This window comes from Schistocerca americana, chromosome 2 (assembly GCF_021461395.2).
Source record: "Schistocerca americana isolate TAMUIC-IGC-003095 chromosome 2, iqSchAmer2.1, whole genome shotgun sequence".
NCBI lineage: Eukaryota > Metazoa > Arthropoda > Insecta > Orthoptera > Acrididae > Schistocerca > Schistocerca americana.
The window spans coordinates 781451361-781465510 of record NC_060120.1 but is presented as its reverse complement, the minus strand read 5'-3'; positions in this window follow the sequence as shown (position 1 = coordinate 781465510).

Below are 14150 nucleotides of genomic sequence, written 5' to 3'. Positions count from 1 at the left end.
TCATGGGCGAAATCTCGGACCCCTTTGAAATCCACACTGGCCTAAGACAAGGAGATGGACTATCCCCGCTATTGTTCAACATCGTCCTGGACAAAGTAATGAGCGAATGGGAAGCTGAAGTCAGGAGACAAAACACCTGGAGACCAGTCACATTAGGAAGGAAAAGACTGGAAATCCCTTACCTAGCATTCGCAGACGACCTAGCGATACTGACCTATGACCCAACATCAGCAAAAACACAGATCGAAATCCTGAAAGAATGCGCCGAGAAAGTCGGCCTACAAATCTCTTTTGAAAAAACGCAAGTCCTAACAAGAGAAGGCGACGACATCACAACCAAGTACGGCAAAATTAAAGGGGTCACACACTTCAGATACCTAGGCGAAATCATCGAACCGACCGGAACAGAGAAACTGGCTTACGAAGACAGACAACAGAAGACACGGAAATCACTAGGCATGGTACGAAACGTCTACAACAAACAATGCATTTCCAGAAACACCAAGATCAGACACTATAACACAGTGATCAAACCCGCCGTACTGTATGCCAGCGAAACACTAGCACTCAACAGGAAAATCAAAATTGAAGAAATCAAAAAAGAAGAACGCAAAATCATGAGGAAAATTTTAGGAGGAAGACCCACACCAGATGGCTACAGACTACAGAAGAACTCAACAGTAGAAGCATATTCGAACATCGAGAACGATATGAGAAAAAGGCGCCTTAAATTCTACGGACATTTAGATAGACTCCCTGAAACAAGACTCACCAAGAAAATTCTAGAACACATCAAGACACTTAAAGTCTCGACACCCTGGATGGAAGGAGTCCGAAAAGACCTACAAGCAATTGGCACCACAAACACCACAGACAGAAGCACCTTCCGAAAACACATAGACAATTGGGAAGTAAAGTCATATATATATATGTATTGTTAAAATTTTAAGTCATACACAAACCGTACCATTTCCAACATTTTTGTAGCACGAATCACTCTTACAAAAAATTTTACGAAACGCTTACTGCGTCAAACCTTGGATATACAAATCCTAACTCTGAACATTATCTAACAAAATTCATTTTCGAAATCATTACATGTCTCCTCTCTTTTTCGTGCTACAGTTTTCTCAGTGTAACTGCGCAGCGAGCGCGCATCCTATCTTAAAGCTGTCACCACACGTCTGCGTCCGACGGGCACCTAGTTGGACGCCCCCCCCCCCCCCTCCGAGTTTTTTTACTGCGCACGCCCAGCTCTCTTAACCATCAAAGATCCTCCTACTCAAAGATATTATACTCGTTTTATACTCGTTCCACCTTACGGTTGGCAACTACCGACTTTATTTTCTGGATCTACCATGATCAAACCTTAGCACATACCTTTCAACATATTTATAAGTTTTAAATGATATAGTTAAGAATTAGTGTATTTAGTACATAATTAAATGAACGTGTATAATTCATCTTTTAACTTTGGCATATCCTGTGAGATGTCCTCATGTATCCTCGTTGGTAGAAATGCCACAGTTGTAAGCAACTGTGTTTTGCTGATCCAGTGACAGAGCTACAGACCAGTTTCACTCAGAACAGTGAATAGGTAGCTCAGTCGATTAAAACACTACAGAGTGATTTTATTGCATATGAAATAGAAGAATGGGGAGAAAAGGGTAACGTTGGTTGGGAAATTAGTGGCTTCCAGTGGCACAGAGCGTTGTGGAAGTGCAAAGCCCAAAATTTAAAATTTGTGCCGCACTGGGACTCGAACCCAGATTTGCCACTTTTCATGAACGGTTGCCTTGACCGCCTTTTTACCTTCAATGTTTTCGTCAGTGATCTCGTCATTTGAAGTCAGTTGACGTCACTCGACACCCCCTCAAGTTCGTGGCTGAATACTTCACTCAGCGTGTTTCTCCCCCTATTCAAAAAATGGTTCAAATGGCTCTGAGCACTATGGCACTTAACATGTGAGGTCATCAGTCCCCTAGAAGTTAGAACTACTTAAACCTAACTAACCTAAGGACATCACATACATCCATGCCCGAGGCAGGGTTCGAACCTGCGACCGTAGCGGTCGCGCGGGTCCAGACTGAAGCGCCTAGAACCGCTCGGCCACACCGACGCGCTTTCCCCCTATTTATGATTAGTGATTCACGTACTAGTTTGGACGATTCTAGTGTATTCGCACTGAAGCAAATGTGGTGGAGCCGCCATGCTATCGCACATACACAGAAATATATTCACAGTTGTGGCTACAAACAACCTTCAACTGTGAAGGATGACAATGAAATTTGTGCTAGATCGGAACTCGGACCGCATTTCCCGCTTTACGCGAGCGGTAGCCTCAACTGTTTTTGTATCCGTGCACGACTCACGGTCAGACCCAGATCCAGTTGTCGTTCACTCGTCACAGTCTGTGCTCCTACTCGCATTATGTAATTCCCGAGCAGGGGGGACCATTTTAACTGAAAGTCGCTGCCTGGTACTGGCCGTTAAATATGGTTCAAAATCTTGAAATGTGTGTGAAATCTTATGGGACTTAACTGCTAAGGTCATCAGTCCCTAAGCTTACACACTACTTAGCCTAAATTATCCGAAGGACAAACACACACACCCATGCCCGAGGGAGGACTCGAACCTCCGACGGGACCAGCCGGATAAATATGGTATTGTAGTGCCTATGTAGTCAAGAAGAATGGCGCAATGTTCCTTCGGATATGCGTGCATCACACTAGTCGTATATATACTTACAATGTTAGCAACTGGTACATGTATTCCACTGTCAGAGGTATGAGAATGGTCTTCGCCTCTAACTTTAGACACGTACGTTTCCGGTATGGGGACCCTTGCCTTAAATAATTATTTTCTTTCCTTCTCCGTCATCCTTGAAAGTTTATATCATCATCACTGAAGCCCCCTGTGTATACATCTACAGGTACCAACAACTGTAGCATTGACGCTCCGGATCGTCGTTGGATGACGTTTTGTAAAATCTGATCTACGAAGTTTTTGTACGCCAATTTGAGGTAGCTTATTGATGTTGATACGTGATACTTACTGGAATTAAGGAAAACGTGTGTTGGGAGTGTGGTGTCACCGCCAGACACCACACTTGCTAGGTGGTAGCCTTTAAATCGGCCGCGGTCCGTTAGTATACGTCGGACCCGCGTGTCGCCACTATCAGGATTGCAGACCGAGCGCCGCCGCACGGCAGGTCTAGAGAGACTTCCTAGCACTCGCCCCAGTTGTACAGCCGACTTTGCTAGCGATGGTTCACTGACAAATTACGCTCTCATTTGCCGAGACGATAGTTAGCATAGCCTTCAGCTACGTCATTAGCTACGACCTAGCAAGGCGCCATTATCATTTGCTATTTATCTTGTGATGCATGTACCGTCAAGAGCTATGTTCACCACTTATGGATTAAAGTTAAGTATTCCAGCAGCTTCGTACTTTATTTGCTAGTCTCAATTACTTTACCTGTTCCAGACCTCACGCCAGCCTGCGTGAGCTTAAACGCGTGCCTTTCGGCTTTCTCTCATAGTGACTTGGCTGTCTTGCCAAGTCACAACAGGGAGGACCCACCAATATACACTATGTGATCAAAAGTATCTGGACACTGGCTAAAACTGACTTACAACTTCGTGGCGCTCTCCATCGGTAATGCTGGAATTCAGTATGGTGTTGGCCCAACCTTAGCATTGATGACAGCTTCCACTCTCTCAGCCATACGTTCAATCAGGTGCAGGAATGTTTCTTGGGGAATGGCAGCACATTCTTCACAGAGTGCTGCACCGAGGAGAGGTATCGATGTCGGAGGATGAGTCCTTGCACGTAGTCGGCGTTCCAAAACATCCCAAAGGCGTTTCTATAGGATTCAGGTCAGGACTCTGTGCAGACCAATCCATTGCAGGGATGTTATTGTCGTGTAACCACTCCGCCACAGGCCGTGCATTATGAACATGATCGTGTTGAAAGATGCAGTCACCATCCCCGAATTGTTCTTCAACAGTGAGAAGCAAGAAGGTGCTTAAAACATTAATTTAGGCCTGTGCTGTGGTAGTGCAACGCAAAACAACAAGGTGTGCAAGCCTCCTCCATGAAAAACACGACCACATCATAACACCACTGCCTCAGAATTTCACTGTTGGCACTACATACGCTGGCAGATGAAGTTCACTAGGCATTCGCCATACCCAAATCCTGCCATTGGATCGCCACATTGTGTACCGTGATTCGTCACTCCGCACAACGTTTTTCCACTGTTCAATCGTCCAATGTTACGCTCCTTACACCAAGCGAGGCGTCGTTTGGCGTTTACGCGTTTACTGGCGTGTTGTGCGTCTTATGATCAGCCACTCGACCATGAAATTCAAGTCTTTTCACCTCCCGCCTAACTGTCACAGTACTTGCAGTTAGCAATTCCTGTGTGATGGTCTGGACAGACGTCTGTCTATTGCACAGTACGACACTCTTCAGCTGTCGGCGGTCTCTGTCAGTCAACAAACGAGGTCGGTCTCTACGCTTTTGTGCTGTACGTGTCCCACCAAGTTTCTACTTCGCTATCGCATCGGAAACAGTGGCCCTGGGGATGTTTAGGACTCTGAATATCTCGCGTACAGAGGTATTACACAAGTGACACCCAATCACCTGGCGCCGTTCGAAGTCCGTGAGTTCCGCGGAGCGCCCCATTCTGCTCTCTCGCGATGTCTAATGACTACTGAGGTCGCTGATATGGAGTACCTGGCAGTGGGTGGCAGCCTAGTGCACGTTTGTTTCTGAGTGTGTCCGGAGACTTTTTATCACATAGTGTAAATTTCTATTCACACAACCTGTTTATTTAACAATATATAAACTGTGTTTTACAGAGAATCGAAGCATTTAACGACAAAATTTTCTTTAACAGAACGATCAAATTTGCAAAATTCTTTTAACCTTACGCGTCAAGTTGAATAAGCTTTCAATATTTGCAAAAGAAATCTGAAGTGCTGTTGTGCAAAACAGCAAACAATATGGCAATGATTACAACTCGGCCAGACCTGCAGCCCGCCCGCTATCGGGTGAAACATCGGTGTTAACTAACGCGCTGGACACAGTCTGTCTTATTAAATGCCCTTCTGCAACACAGGAAAACTATATAAGCACCATTGATGACGTGAGTTATTCAATTACTCAAAACATATGACTTAACTCTTAATTTGAAAGCCGTATTGTGAAAGGTTCGGGGTTAAGACGCGCACCTGGGCTTAAAGGTTAAACAGATTAGCAAGCAATATGACAAGCCTTGCTTCAAAGCAATCAACCTCTTAATTTCAATCGGCAACCAATGTGCGACTGGATACCAACCAGTCTCTTCTGATAATTTTATTTTGACAGAACCCTGGTGACAATTAGCTGTTAATATATTCAAAGTTAAACCGCTTGTCTGTTATTAGGGCTCACTCGGCGGAACCACAAGATCCAGCTAAAATACACCAATAATTACTCGGTCTTTCAAACACAGACATGAACAGCTTAGTTCAACAGGTTGTTCAGATTGAAATTAATGAATGAGAAATGCAATTGCGATCAAAGAAATGAACCGGTTAAAAGCTAAATCTAACCACAAGGTCCTTCTTTTATTTAACGGCAACCTTTGCCTTAGTACAATTGTTCTGGCTGTTTTTACGACCAAGAGCTGATTCATTAGAACATTAATGATCGGGTACAAACCAGAATAGAAACGCAATGTAATAACAGAACAAATTTTCGAACCACAACTAGTGTCTTAGTACAACACTACGGCCTATGTTTACGAGTCCGCAGCTCGTGGTCGTGCGGTAGCGTTCTTGCTTCCCGCGCCCGGGTTCCCGGGTTTGATTCCCGGCGGGGTCAGGGATTTTCTCTGCCTCGTGATGACTGGGTGTTGTGTGATGTCCTTAGGTTAGTTAGGTGTAAGTAGTTCTAAGTTCTAGGGGACTGATGACCATAGATGTTAAGTCCCATAGTGCTCAGAGCCATTTGAACCATTTTTCTATATTTACGACTAAAGAGCTCACAGAAGAAAACTCTGAGGGTCGGGTAAAAACCAGAGAATAATAAGGAGGGCACATCCTGCCTCGGGCATGGATGTGTGTGATGTCCTTAGGTTAGTTAGGTTTAAGTATTTCTAAGTTCTAGGGGACTGATGACCTTAGAAGTTAAGTCCCACAGTGCTCAGAGCCATTTGAACCATTTGAACTTCCCTTTATCAACAAGCAATTCCAGTAACTGAGCGGTACCGTAGAAAGCCAGATAGAAGAGGGCAGCCAGGTCGCGAGCGATCGTCCGAGCCGGCCGGGGTGGCCGAGTGGTTCTAGGCGCTACAGTCTGGAACCATGCGACCGCTGCGGTCGCAGGTTCGAAACCTGCCTCGGGCGTGGGTGTGTGTGATGTCCTTGGGTCAGTTAGGTTTAAGTAGTTCTAAGTTCTAGGGGACCTCAGAAGTTAAATCCCATAGTGCTCAGAGCCATTTGAACCGTTTTGATCGTCCGAGACGGATGTTGTCAACCAACCGACGGGATGTCGGCCTGTTGCTTGTAGTCGACGCTGGCCGCGGTGAAGTACTCCGGTATCTTCGCTGTGTGTAGGCCTTCCTCGCGCAGCTCGTGGATTCGGCCGCTCGGACCTCGAGACCACTTCTTGTCGCGACGCTGCCCCCGATTCCTATATTTCGTGCATCTTTCTCGGGCCAGCGAACCCCGTATATATATCTGCAAGCAAAGACCTTCTAAGGACACAACCCACAGATACCAACTCTTCCTCTTAGATATTGGCAATCGGACCGCAAGACGGATAGTCGATACTACACCTGAGCCAATGGCGCCAGATAGGACAGTCTACTAACTCAATGGCGCCACGGCTCAGAGGTAGCAAGGTAAGACGAACAATCTGATACGGGATGCTTGTGGTCTGTCAAGTTGGGAAGCTACAGCAAATTGGCCAACAAAAAATATGTAAGCTACAGCGCATGCGCGTCGAGCGAGTTTTTCAACATTCTCGCGCTCTCTTCGCCCTAACCATTACTTCTAGAGAAAAAAAAATGAATAACACCTTTTTTGTGGGAATTTTAATACAGTTTAATTCTGTACTGTGACACGTTTTCGCTGGAGGGTGTGGTTTTCGACTTATTCAAGAAAGAGGTACTAAAGTGATATTAAATATGTTCTATCTCCGAAACCATTCTTAACAGGGCTTACGTCCGTATGAAGTTTTTTTGTTCAGAATCACTAATAATATCACCCCTCAAAGCGTGTACCTTTCCTCCTGACTCACCCTGTAACCCGCCCAAAAATGTAAACAACCATGCATGAGCAGCGCCTATTAGACGGAGGGGGCCGACAGCTGATCATTTCCGGTCATTCCACCAGGTAATAGGTATCGGCTCGTCTTGACTGTAGTTCAACCATGCCCAGATGGTCATTACCGCTGTTCAATCGTGTCTGCATGTTACTTTGTGCCGAGAAGAGTTCTCAACAAGCGAAGTATCCAGGCGTCTGTGTGATCCAAAGCGATGTTGTTTGGACGTGCAGGAGACACAGATACAGGAACTGTCGATGACATGCGTCGCTCAGGCCGCCCAAGGGCTACTACTGCAGTGGACGATCGCTACCTACGAGTTATGACTCGGAGAAACCCTGACAGCAACGCCACCATGGTGAATAAAGCATTTCGTGCAACCACAGGACGTCGTGTTACGACTCAAACTGTGCGCAATAGGCTCCATGATGCGCAACTTCAGTCCCCACGTCTATAGCGAGGTTCAACTTTGCAACCACGACACAATGCAGCGCTGTACAGATGGGCCCAAAAACATGCCGAATGGACCGCTCAGGATTGGAATCATGTTCTCTTCACCGATGAGTGCCGGGTATGCTTTCAACCAGACAATAATCGGAGACGTGTTTGGAGGCAAACCGGTCATGCTGAACGCCTTAGAGAAGCTGTCCAGCGAGTGTAGCAAGCTGGAGGGTCCCTGCTGTTTTGTAGTGGCATTATGTGGAGCCGACGTACGCCGTTGGTGGTCATGGAAGGCGCCGTAACGGTTGTATGATACGTGAATGCCATCCTCCGACCGATAATGCAACCACATCGCGAAGGTATTGACATTGGCGAGGCATTCGTCTTCATGGACGACAATCCGCGCCCCCATTGTACATATCTTGTGAATGACTTCCCTCAGGATAACGACATCGCTCGACTAGATTGGCCAGCATGTTCTCCAGACATGAACCCTGTGGAACATGCCTGGGTTAGATTGAAAGGGGCTGTTTATGGACGACGTGACCCACCAGTCAACAAGAGGACGTGCTTCTGGGTATTAGATGTACAAGCGTGTACAGTAATCTGGACCACCATCTCTGAAGGTCTCGCTTTATGGTGGTACAACATGCAATACAAACAATTGCAGCAGACTGTACCGATTATTTCCTTCCGTTATTCTCAAAGACTGGTTTTACTCGAAATAATACGGCTGAAACCGACTGAATCAATACGTAAAACCGATTCGTTTAATTACAGCCGAATGAGTCGACTGATTCCCACAGCCAGTGTGAATCTATTGTTTTCGAATAATTACTATTAAAAACAGTCTTGATCACGATTTATTTTACAAGGTGACCGGTTTCGACCACTACTGTGGTCATCTTCAGACCTACAAGATGTATACAAAGCACTAATTAGAGGGCTACATGCATTAATGAAAATACATAGAGTTATACGGCTATAAAGCTATAAAACGTTGAATTACCATTGAGTAGGAACCCCTTTCTGTTGGAGAATCACAACTGGAGATACCAGTGCACGTCTTACTTTATATAATGGAGGCTCCACCCACTTCTGACTGCATGATGTCATTATTAACCAATGAGTTATAAGTCGAATTACAATTTAAAATTTCTTAGTTAAAAGAACATTGTCAAGAATTAGAAATAAATATACATTAAACTTAGCTTATTTAACAGCTATTGTCAATTAAAAAGCGTTAAAAATATTTTAAAATGTAGGAAAATGAACTTCAGTTTGGCAGTACATGGGTTGCCCTCTCGTGGCCTGTCAGTGAACCATTTGGAACCACTGGTTGCTATGGTGAAGTTAGACGCCGTTGCAAAGATGAAGGAGCAAGCTTTTTCCACTGAAGTTGTTGTAGAGTCGATAGTTGAACTAGTGGTTGTCATGGTGAGGACAAACGCCGATGCAAAGATGTGGCAGCAGGCTTCTTTCCAATGAAGTTGTTGCGAAGTGGAATGGAAAAGACTGTGGCGTCAGACGATGTATTATTGAGCATCAACTTGTCTTTATTGAAACGAAAAGAGTAAGCTACAATAATCTGTAGCTGATATTATTTACAAGACATTGATCACTGCTGTTCCCATAATGCATTCAAAAGCAATTCTATTGTTTTCGCTCGGTTGTTCCCATCACTACTTTTCAAGAGCGAAAGGTTCTTGTTTCTCATTTTCTTTTTTGTCTTTTTTTGTTTTCACTATATCTGTTCATCAATTTCTCCCGTTTCTCTCCGTGCGTCACCTACTCAGTGTCATCCAATAAAATTTTCGGAACGTGTACAGCTTTTACGAGACGAAATTTTGGATGGTCTGTTGCACACTCCAGTGCACTGAAAAGGGCATCTGCTAATTAACGCTCATTACATTTCTGTGTGGATGAAGGTTCCCTTCATCAAACTGCGTTTCGTTAATTAAGCTCCGTTCTTTCTGCGGCAGTACGATCAGCTGTGACGAGGGCTGATTTCAGTGTGTGCCGGGGTGCTGGATACTGGATGCTGCTACCCACCAGCTGCGGCCGTAATAGCTTTTGGCTTCAGGCCGGGCGGCGGGACGTAACTGCCTCGGTTATTGGAAAACTTGTGGATTAAAGGGAATAAATCGGAAATATCTGCTCTCAACATCTGGCTGCGAAATAACGCCTCCACGTTTTGACTCCTGAAGCTGCCACAAGTATACCGAATTTGATGGATAGCTATCAGGATTTTAATTTCGTGCAGTTTGCGTCCCTGCACGTTATTACTAACTCTAGTTCGGAGTCTGTCATCACGAGTTTGCTTTGTTTTGCGCCATATGAGTACATTTGCCATTCGAAGTTAGAAACAGAGCACATGGATTGGAGAATTATCCGGGTAACAATGAACTAATTATATTTCTCGTGATTCGTACTATATACCTTCAGGCGTATGCGACAGTTGCTAAATAAATACGATTCTATAGCGTACTAACGGTAGGGGCCAAACAGGCGTTTAAGCCAACAGACGATACGTCTTTCGTAGTTCGATGTCGCTAATAATGAACAATCACAGTATGTGGAACTACATTCGACATGAATGTGGACACTTTAAAAAGTTATTGACATTATTTTCCCACAAACAGAAATTTGAAACAAGACAATGTCTTGGATTGAAGAAGTCACTGCAATCAGTAAAGAAATAGAAAAATACGGTAACAAAATGCAGAAATTAAATTGTTTTAACCTGAATGTAGGCTGAACGGACGCTTGGTTTTCTATTTTCTCAGGTCACGCAAGCGTCATTGTAAAAGCCATGTAATGCAATATAAGTCACTCAGCAAATTAGGTGGTAAGTATAAGCAGCCTGTGGTTTCGTTACAATAAAACACAGTGCGAGCAGTTTCCGGCACCGACCTCTCTTAAAAAGGAAGCTTCACTATGACAAGCGATCAAGTAATGAGTTATGTCAAACATTTGAAGTTTAATGAAATGAAGAGAGATTAAAAATTTACTGGAAGCAACAGATCAGTATAGTATCAAGAAATTCCTTATTAGTTTTCTTATTTTTATTCCCGTTACCTACTGTAGCATCACGTTTAGGGCAGTTGTGTTTATTCAGAAAGGATTATACTAAGCTTACAACAAAACTATATACGATGTCGCAATAAACCTCTTATCCTGCATGCCACAACAGATGGAAACAACCAAAATTGGCTCTAAGTTTTTTATTTCTTTCATGATATCAGGCTACCGACCGTGAAGGCGCGTTGCAAAGGAACATCATCATCTATTGAGTGAACTTTCAATACAAAAACAATTTAGAATTGGATAAGTATAGAAGTAGAAATCATTACAGATTGTATTCGACAATTGCAACAATTGATAAAACGAAACTTCCTGACAGATTAAAACTGTGTGCCGGACCGAGACTCGAACTCGGGACCCTTGCCTTTCGCGAGCAAGTACTCTACCAACTGAGCTACCCGAGCACGACTAACGCCCCCTCCTCACAGGTTTAATTCTGCCAGTACCTCGTCTCCTGCCTTCCAAACTGTGAGGACGGGGCGTGAGTCGTGCTCGGGTAGCTCAGTTGGTAGAGCACTTGCCCGCGAAAGGCAAAGGTCCCGAGTTCGAGTCTCGGTCCGGCACACAGTTTTAATCTGCCAGGAAGTTTCATATCAGCGCACACTCCGCTGCAGAGTGAAAATCTCATTCTGGCAATTGATATTACACTCTTCCAACCTACCCTTAACCAGTCTAAAGCCAATATGAGAAATTTCTCTGTTGCCAACTTGCTATGAATTGGAAACTGTGCCTACTAAAGAGGAGCTTCTAAGGAGGAGCTTCAGTGAGTTGTCACGCAGATTTAAGTTGGGGAAATGCTCTGTTAAAGACAACACCTGTAAGGTGGCTGATTGAGTGAATGTCAATTTCGCACCTTACATGAAAGATTTTATACACTCCTGGAAATGGAAAAAAGAACACGTTGACACCGGTGTGTCAGACCCACCATACTTGCTCCGGACACTGCGAGAGGGCTGTACAAGCAATAATCACACGCACGGCACAGCGGACACACCAGGAACCGCGGTGTTGGCCGTCGAATGGCGCTAGCTGCGCAGCATTTGTGCACCGCCGCCGTCAGTGTCAGCCAGTTTGCCGTGGCATACGGAGCTCCATCGCAGTCTTTAACACTGGTAGCATGCCGCAACAGCGTGGATGTGAACCGTATGTGCAGTTGACGGACTTTGAGCGAGGGCGTATAGTGGGCATGCGGGAGGGCGGGTGGACGTACCGCCGAATTGCTCAACACGTGGGGCGTGAGGTTTCCACAGTACATCGATGTTGTCGCCAGTGGTCGGCGGAAGGTGCACGTGCCCGTCGACCTGGGACCGGACCGCAGCGACGCACGGATGCACGCCAAGACCGTAGGATCCTACGCAGTGCCGTAGGGGACCGCACCGCCACTTCCCAGCAAATTAGGGAAACTGTTGCTCCTGGGGTATCGGCGAGGACCATTCGCAACCGTCTCCATGAAGCTGGGCTACGGTCCCGCACACCGTTAGGCCGTCTTCCGCTCACGCCCCAACATCGTGCAGCCCGCCTCCAGTGGTGTCGCGACAGGCGTGAATGGAGGGACGAATGGAGACGTGTCGTCTTCAGCGATGAGAGTCGCTTCTGCCTTGGTGCCAATGATGGTCGTATGCGTGTTTGGCGCCGTGCAGGTGAGCGCCACAATCAGGACTGCATACGACCGAGGCACACAGGGCCAACACCCGGCATCATGGTGTGGGGAGCGATCTCCTACACTGGCCGTACACCACTGGTGATCGTTGAGGGGACACTGAATAGTGCACGGTACATCCAAACCGTCATCGAACCCATCGTTCTACCATTCCTAGACCGGCAAGGGAACTTGCTGTTCCAACAGGACAATGCACGTCCGCATGTATCCCGTGCCACCCAACGTGCTCTAGAAGGTGTAAGTCAACTACCCTGACCAGCAAGATCTCCGGATCTGTCTCCCATTGAGCATGTTTGGGACTGGATGAAGCGTCGTCTCACGCGGTCTGCATGTCCAGCACGAACGCTGGTCCAACTGAGGCGCCAGGTGGAAATGGCATGGCAAGCCGTTCCACAGGACTACATCCAGCATCTCTACGATCGTCTCCATGGGAGAATAGCAGCCTGCATTGCTGCGAAAGGTGGATATACACTGTACTAGTGCCGACATTGTGCATTCTCTGTTGCCTGTGTCTATGTGCCTGTGGTTCTGTCAGTGTGATTATGTGATGTATCTGACCCCAGGAATGTGTCAATAAAGTTTCCCCTTCCTGGGACAATGAATTCACGGTGTTCTTATTTCAATTTCCAGGAGTGTATGTCATAATAAGTAGATGAGTCATGGAGAGCTGCATCAAAGCAGTCTCAGGACTGAAGACCACAACAACAAGTAGATGAGTATGTCATCTGGCATACTTCGGCGAAAAAATGAGCAGGTTTGCCTAGTAAAATGTATCGTATGGAATGCAAAGGGATGACGCTCAGTTTGACAGTATAAACACACTGAACCTAAATCCTGCATGTCAGTGAGCAAACGGTGAAAAACCTTACTTTGGGGACAGATGCGAGTTGCGCCGTCACAGCCCGAGTACAATGGAACGCTTTTAAGAAAAAAAAGTGGTTGTGGACCCGTGGCGACAGGGACAACGAACGCGCCAGGCGACGCATTGAGAAGAGCAGGTAGCGGTCCAGCACAGCGTGCTACAGAGAAGCAGAATTAAGAGAGAGAATTGAATTATCAAGCAAAGAGAGATTTTATTTCGTGGAAGGATGCTGACAGAGGGATGTGAGTGTAACATAGAAGGATTTCAATAAGGAAGGGTATGATGGGGGAAGATAGTAATATAAAAGTTTACTGTTTAGAAGAAGGAGATAGAGATAAGTACAGCTGAGAACAATGCAATAGGACAGTGGAGAAAGTTTTTGAAAAAAAGGGGGAGGTATATTGTACTTTGAAGTTCTGTTACAGCTAATTCAAAACGAAGAGATCGCAGAGAAAAAGATGCTGGAGTCGGAGTAAAGGTACGAAGTTTTCATGACAATATGATGTACCTGTAGTTAGAATAAAAACAAACCTAGTAATACACTAACCTTCACTATCATTAATTTTCCACTTACTATCGATTGTGATGAAGGTGAGGAAACCATAACCTTTATACTAATAGAAAGAAAAATGTATGTGTAGATTGGGGGTAGACATTGATCTGTTAAAATTAGCTGTAAAGTCATGAAGTAAATAATTAGGAAAACCTTATGTCTAGTTTAAATACGGAATTTTGTATAGTGTCTTAATGTGTGTCTGCGAATTCCTAAGGGACCAAACTGCTGAGGTC